Below are 7,064 nucleotides of genomic sequence, written 5' to 3' on the forward strand. Positions count from 1 at the left end.
ACGGAGATGGGCGCCGCCATGCCCGGAAGCCCCCCGGCGGCCATTTTTCCGCCGTAGCCGCACGGAGATGGGCGCCGCCATGCCCGTAAGCCCCTCGGTCGCCATTTAACCGCCGGAGCCGTACGGAGATGGGCGCCGCCATGCCCGGAAGCCCCCCGGCGGCCATTTTTCCGCCGGAGCCGCACGGAGATGGGCGCCGCCATGCCCGTAAGCCCCTCGGTCGCCATTTAACCGCCGGAGCCGTACGGAGATGGGCGCCGCCATGCCCGGAAGTCCTCCGGCGGCCATTTTTCCGCCGGAGCCGCACTGTAATGTATCCCGGCATGCCCCGCTCCCTTGCGGGGGAGTATATCCCGGCATGCCCCGCTCCTTTCCGGGGCAGTATATCCCGGCATGCCCCGCTCCTTTCCGGGCAGTATAACCGCGGAGCTGCCACGAGGAGCCTGCCCGTGCTTTCCGCGGCGATGAGGGGGCCCGTCGGGATGCCGGCGCTCCCTCCCGGTGAGGCTCCGGTTCCGCCGCCCGTCGCGGGGTCGGCCGGGGCCGGGCGGTCGGCGGGTCGCGGCGCGAGTGGTCGCGGCGGGCCGGGGGTCGGTGCGGGGCGCGCGGGCGGCGAGGCGCCGCGCCTTCCACCCCCCCCCAGCCGCGGCCGGCCTTCTGCCGGCGCCGGTCCGTGCCGGGACGTGTCTCCGCGGCGTCCGGCGGGGTGTCTGGGCCGGGAGGGGGGGCTCCGCGCCGCGCGGGCAGTGCGCGGAGGGGGTCGCGGCGGGGGCTTGGGGGTGCGGCCGGGCCAGAGCTCCCGTTCCCCGAGCAGCCGGCACGGGAGACACGGGGCACCGAAGGGGCCGGCGGGGCGGGGCGCGACTGGGCTCTTCCGGTCAGTCTGAGCGTGTCCGGGCCGCGGGGCTGGCAGGTTTGGGGGGATTTGGGGCTTTGCGTGGGTCTGTGTCTCTCTCTAGTTGCGGCTTGTGGGTTTTCTGTCTCGCGGGGCTGTTTTGGCAGAGGAGGGCTTAGGGCTTCTCTTGTGGCTGCTGTGGCGTTCAGTGGTTATCGGGGGTTCTTGTGGTGTCTGGGGTTTCCGGGTTTGCTGGTTTCTTCGGCTCGGTGGTTATTTTGCTCTGGTCTTTTGTTGGTTTTCTGGTTTGGGTTTCTTTTGTGGTTTTAATTGGGTTTTTGGGGGTTCCGTGGCTCGCAGGGTTTCTATAATTTTTTATGGTAAATGAAAATGGAGCACAGGTTCTGCTCTGCCTTTTGTTTCCTTGTCAGCCTTTGTTGCCCTTGTGAAATGTCCAAGCCCATTGGAGACATTACTGTTTGGCTTGCTATTTGAGCTTTCTTCTTGGATACCTTGTACCCATTAAGTCCCCAAAAGTTTAAGAGTTGGGTGGTTACCCATCCAGAACCTGTTGTCCTTCTTGTGAGTCTTGGTCCTTCCCAGCCCTCCACTGACCCCTGCCCTTTCTTACTACTCCTCTGATTTTTTTTTTTTTCCCCTTGCCTGTACTTCTCTATTCTACTGTCCTGCTCCCTTTTCTTCTCTCCCTTTCTCTTTCTTCATCTCCCTCTCCCTTTTCTTTTTCTCTCTGTGCTTTTTTCCTGCTTTCTCTTCCTCCTTTTTTCGTCTTCCATCTCTGTCCTGCAGGCCACTGCAGTTACTTTCCTTTTCCATCTCTTTGTCGTGATCTGCACCTGTCTTGTTTTCTCCAAAAATTTCTCTAGCCTGTTGTCTGGTGTTCTTTTTTTTTTTTCATTCTATATCTCACTGTCCCAGGCAGCAAGCTGACCCTTGAATATGCTTTATTCTCCATAAATGCAGGTGCTGTTGGCAGCAGTTCATGAAACGAGGGGCATCTCCAGCAGATCCTGTAGAAGACAGAGTTGCTGCCTGAGGAGAGCACGCCTCAAAGTGTGCATCGTCAGATTTGCGCTCGCTAGAGAGTATGGGACGAAGCTGGCATTGGCGTCCTGTCCAGCCAGTGTCAGGTGACACCCACTTTGCTGCGCACTGGTTACAGGAGGATCTAGAGTAATACAGATGTACTTCTCAGCGAAGGCAGCGAAGCAACACTTTCCTTTCAAACGGTGAGGCTGGTAAGGAAAGCGCAGTTTGTCTCTGACTGTCTCTATTCCCTTTGTCTCAGGGAGGCTGAATGAAAATGATGACTTCTTGACTGTGTTATCACACTGGGTGAGTAGGTGTGACGTGCTGGAGCTGGATACTGAAGTTGAGTACGTGGTGGAATCGATGGATCTGTGTTTTCTGCATGGAGAAGGTAACCTGCCATTCGTTTATTTTTCTTAAAATGAAGCAAAGGACTAGGGAAGCTGGGTTCTTCTTCACAGCGCAGATTTTGATGACATTGTTGGAGTAGAAATCCATCCAAGGGTGGTCCTAAAGTTGGCAACATCAGTAGCATAACAAGAGAGTCTCATGGTTCCGCTGTAAAGTGGAAGTACAGAAAGCTGTTCAGCTCGCAGAGTGCAGGCCTGTGTGACCTGGGAATCTACTGATGGACTCTGCCTTATGAGGTGAGATATTTTCGATCGAGCAGGGGGAGTCATCGTGACTTAACAATGTGGTAGCTACACTTGTGATGGGCTCCTGCAGTTTTATCAGCTATCGGAGCCCGGAAGGCCTTCATCCTCCCTCCGTCTCTAGGATGAAAAGGCAAAACATGCCATATTGTGAGGATGATTGAGTACAATTTTCTGCCGCTCCATAAATAACTTTGATACTTAGTATATGTTAGGAGTGCTTGTGGGAGCTTCAGCCTCTTCTCGAAGCAGTCCCGTCTGTCTAAAGCGCGTGCTTTTAAAAACATCTGTGTGTTACATACATTAGGAACTAAAACTGCAGCTTGATTTTCCTCCTCTAGGGCTGATTTTTCATAATTGCTTCACCCCGGTAACAGAAACGGATAGGCCCTGTTTCGTCAGGGTCAGTCCTGACCTCGTTTAAATGCTGCTGCAAAGCTTCAGTGTTTCAGTTTGCAAGCTGTAAAAATACGTTGTTAAAGATAAGAGTGCTTCTTGGAACTTAAGTGGTAGAACCGCCTTCTCAATGGTAGCTTTTGCTGGCTTGCTTTTGTGCAATGTACATCTTTGCCATTGTGATTTAGCGTGCCTGATTGGTTTAGCATACAGACATTGGCACCCGCTGAGTTGATAAACAGGTCTTTCTCACTGTGCCATTTTTCCACTTCCTTTAATTGTATCTTTTTCAGTCTGTAACCACAGTTAATGTCTTTTTTTTTAAAAAAAAGCACACTACAGCAGCTTGCTTTGTTCATGTGTTCAAAAGATGTTTGTGGTTGCTTTTCCCCCAGTTGTTGCTTGGTTTTTTTTCCTCTTTAAATGCTTTCTGAAAGGTAGAACTGCATTTCCTTGTAGGGTGCACTTAGACTTTTTCCATGTTATCGGAGTTGTAAGAACATGTCAGTTTCAACACAGAAAAAAGGTCCAGCTTTTGCCACGAGGCTTTTGCCATTAGGGTTTAGCCTAATGTTGCCGAGGAAGCTTTCTTTCTGCTTCCCTCTAAGCCTTACTGTAAAAAAGAAAAAAAGCTGTCATGGGAAAGCCGGTTAAATCGGGCTCGGACCCCAGATGGTCACCGGTTTAATGCAATGAAAGTGTCCTGACTGGACTGAAGCACCCTAAAACACTTTGCGTGCTGCAGCATAAGAATGCAGATGGCTTATCACGCAGTAACTTGGGGATCAGCACCGTTTGCTGCCACTGGCAGAGGCTTTTTTCTTATTCCTTCTGACTGACACGGCCATAGGAGGTGCCTGTTTTGTGGCAGTAGTGCAGCGGCACCATCTCTCGACCCTGCTGCCTCAGACATTGCTTAGCCTCACTGCATTTTGTTTCCTGGTTTTGCTCGGCAGGACAAGTCCTGTTTGGCTGTAATTGCAGGGTTAGAGTGTAATATGAGGAAAGGAGGGTGTTGGCTTAGGAATTTCTGTTCCGCTTGCCACAGTTTTGCCACCAGTATTGCAGTTGGCGAGGTGGCTGTCGGGCGTGGGAATCGCGGGGGTGAGTCTCAGTGTGGGGACAGGTTTGTTGCTGACGCTTCAGCTGTTGGGGTTTTTGAGTTGCTGATGTGTGTTTTCTCATTCTACAGAACCACCTTCATGTTGCGTTCCAGGGAGTGTACTGTGGGTGTACAGGAAAGATCTTTCCTGGTGAGACTGTCTATAAGCACCGAAGATGTTCGCCAGCTCTGCGCTGAGAAGTTCGAGGTGGACAAGCCGGCAGAGTGCAGCCCGTTTCTTGTTGTCGACGACACCTGGCAGCAGCTGACGGAGCATACCTGCCCTCGGGAAATGAAGGCTGAGTTGCACAGCTGTCCCCAACCCCAGGTCTTCCACTTTGTCTACAAATGTGTTAACAGAGATCTGTGTGGTGCCATTTGTCACAATGATGACTCCACGTTTTAAAAGCAGCAGCTCGTCGTTGGATTTCTGTTCCTCTTGTTAACGGCTGAAAACATCTTTGTTGGCTGGCATTCCTTAGGAGCCGAGACTGGTCTTAAACCAGGATTGCCCAGTAAAAATCCCTTAGCCACATCAGGCATAGCTTAGAAAACCCCATGTAAATCGTGCACAGGGCCGGTTATGCAGACTATTCCACCAGCGTGTTTGAGCGAACAGCCACAAGACTCTGCTGCAGCATATCATATCGTGGCCCTCGGCAGGTTGTCTGCTGTGGTGTGCAAATGTCTTATTTTTTTTGCACCTGGCCTCTAGCCACATGTCATTTTGATTTATATATGTGTATGCTAGACAAGCATTGCAGTAAACTGGCTGGTGTTAGCTTGGGTTCGACTTGTCCCATTCAGGGCATCAGTTAACTCAGAATTACCTGGATGATTGATTGCATTCTTTCCTGTTTTTTTTTTTGTTTTGTTTTGTTTTTAATTACAGAAAATTGTGGGGGTTTATTATAGACATCTTGCAGCAGTTGCAGGTAGACTGTCAGGGTCGTCTTCTAAAAATATTTTTTCAGCTGTAAAGAATTCAGTAATTATGCATGTGATTTTAACATTCAATATACAAGAATAAGTCTCTTTCGGGTTTTGGCGTATTGCATTTAAGGTCTCTATGGTTTCTCCTCTTTTCCTGTTACAGGTGAGTTCTTGGGAGCTTGTGGTACCTGTAAGAAGGTCGTAGTATTGGCGCTGGTGATTTCATTGCCTTTATCTGAACTGGATGTGCTGTTACCTGGGTTAGTGTTTCTATCCATTGGTTTAGACAGCCTTGTGGGTAGGAAGAGGAAGTTGAAAGAAAAGGATGTAGAGAAGGGGCAGAGAAAGAACGCAGAGAACCGAGTTTCGGATTAAAATGTGTTAGTCTGTCTGCTGGTGCAGGCTCCTCTCAGAAAATGAGCCAAGGAGGTTGGTAAGGTGTTTGTAGTTTTACTGATTTTTTTTTTTTCCTGGTTTTTGTGGCTATAGGGGTTGGGTGGGTTGGTTTTTTGACAGGGTCTGGGATTTGTGGGGTTAGTGTGGGCTTGTGAGGTTTTTCTGTTGGTTTGTTTTTTTTAACTGGGGTTCTAAGGGGGGGTTTTGGTTCTCTGCCTTTTGAAGGCTTTGGGGTTCTGTGGGTTGCGGGTTTGGGGGAGGGCTAGGGGCTTCTGTGGTGTTTTGAGTTCCCGCAGCTTTTCTTGTGGGGTCTGGGGTTTGTGTGTGTCTTTAATGGGGGTTTGTGGCTTCTTTGGTTTTTGGGCTTTGTGGGGGTTTCTAGTTTGTGGGAATTCTTTGGGTATTTTGGTTTGGTTTTTCTTAGGCTGAGAGGCTTTAGGAGGAAAGCCTGTTCTGAGCGTGGTGTTCTCCTTGTAACAGAAGCAGGGTCTCACTGTGGCATGCCAGCTGTCGTGGCTAACAAGGGAGCTTTTTTGTTTTGTGTTGTTATCAATATTACAAGAGTTCCACTTTGTAAAATGCTTTTGTGATGAGTTCAGGCTACGTCTTGCATCCATTGAAAGCAGTATTTACTGGGGCTGAGTCTTCCTGTTTGGAGCTGAGGAAGGAAGTATGGATTGAATAACAATGTATTGGTTTTTGACCTGCAGATGGTGGAAGAAAGTGAGGAAAGACTAACAGAAGAGCAGATTGAGTCACTTCTCCAGGCAGTCACCAGTCTTCTTCCAGGGGATCCAGAAGAACAGCCAAGAGACTTGGCAATGTTGGCTGAAGACGAAGGTGACCAAACCTTGGAGGCATCTCAGCCCAAAGCTGGCAACGGTTTCGACAGAGGAGAATCGGCTAACAATTTTCTGGGTTATACTTGGCAGCAGTTTACTGTTGTATTGGACATTGTTGTAAAATGCCTTCGAATTTTTATTATTCAGAGGTGATGAGGGAACCAGTTGTTTCCAAGAAAGCGTGGCCAAGGCCACTGTTGTTGTGGCATCTTTCCATCGATGGGGCTGGCAGCAGCTGAGTCAGGGCGGTTGGCTCTTTTTGGGGGACTATGGGGTCTTTACAGGGTCTCTTTTTGGTGGGGTCTAGGGCTTTTGGGGGGGGTTCTCTAAGGGGGGGTGTGGGGTTCTTTGAGGGGATCTTTATGGGGTCTCATTTTGGGGGGGATGTGAGGGGCTTGGGGGCGTCTTTAAGGAGTCTCAGGTTTTTTGGGGGGTGGTTAGGGTTCTTTATGGGGTCTGTTTGGGGGGTCTGGGTTTTTTGGGGGGGCTCTTTGTGGGCTTTGGGGAGTTGGGGGGCCCTAAGGGCCTTTTTAGGGGATCGGGGGGGGGCTCTTTCGGGGGGGGGTGTGTCTCTGAGGGGTTCTGGGGGGGTCTCTCTAGGGTCTATTTTTGGGGTGTTGGGGGTTCCTTCGGGGGTCTTCTAGGGGGTCAGGGGCCATGTTGGGGTTCGAGGGCTCTCAGAGGGGTCGCAGTAGGGTTGGGAGGGGGGTTGAATTCGCTGGAGGAGATGGGGGGTTGTTAATGAGCGCAGGTCAGCGGCAGACGGGTAATTAGTGGGGCAGGGGGAGCCGAAAAGGGCCGAGCAGAGGCGGAGAGATACGAGCAGAGGCGGAGAGATACGAGCACTGGCGGAAAGGCCC

General features: G+C 51.1%; 1 long non-coding RNA gene across 2 annotated transcripts; it reads left to right on the forward strand.

The window, feature by feature from the left end:
- The first annotated feature begins 422 nt into the window (after nucleotides 1–422).
- On the forward strand, nucleotides 423–6,396 carry LOC311192749. 2 transcript variants are annotated; one of them, XR_014617354.1, is made up of 5 exons: nucleotides 423–501; nucleotides 1,817–2,529; nucleotides 4,124–4,361; nucleotides 5,130–5,226; nucleotides 6,073–6,396. It is a non-coding gene; the product is annotated as an uncharacterized lncRNA (long non-coding RNA). The 2 variants fall into 2 exon arrangements; XR_014617355.1 differs by having other exon boundaries at nucleotides 1,817–2,273.
- The last annotated feature ends 668 nt before the right edge of the window (nucleotides 6,397–7,064 follow it).

This window comes from Gallinula chloropus (assembly GCF_964237585.1).
Source record: "Gallinula chloropus genome assembly, chromosome: 1".
Classification (NCBI taxonomy): domain Eukaryota; kingdom Metazoa; phylum Chordata; class Aves; order Gruiformes; family Rallidae; genus Gallinula; species Gallinula chloropus.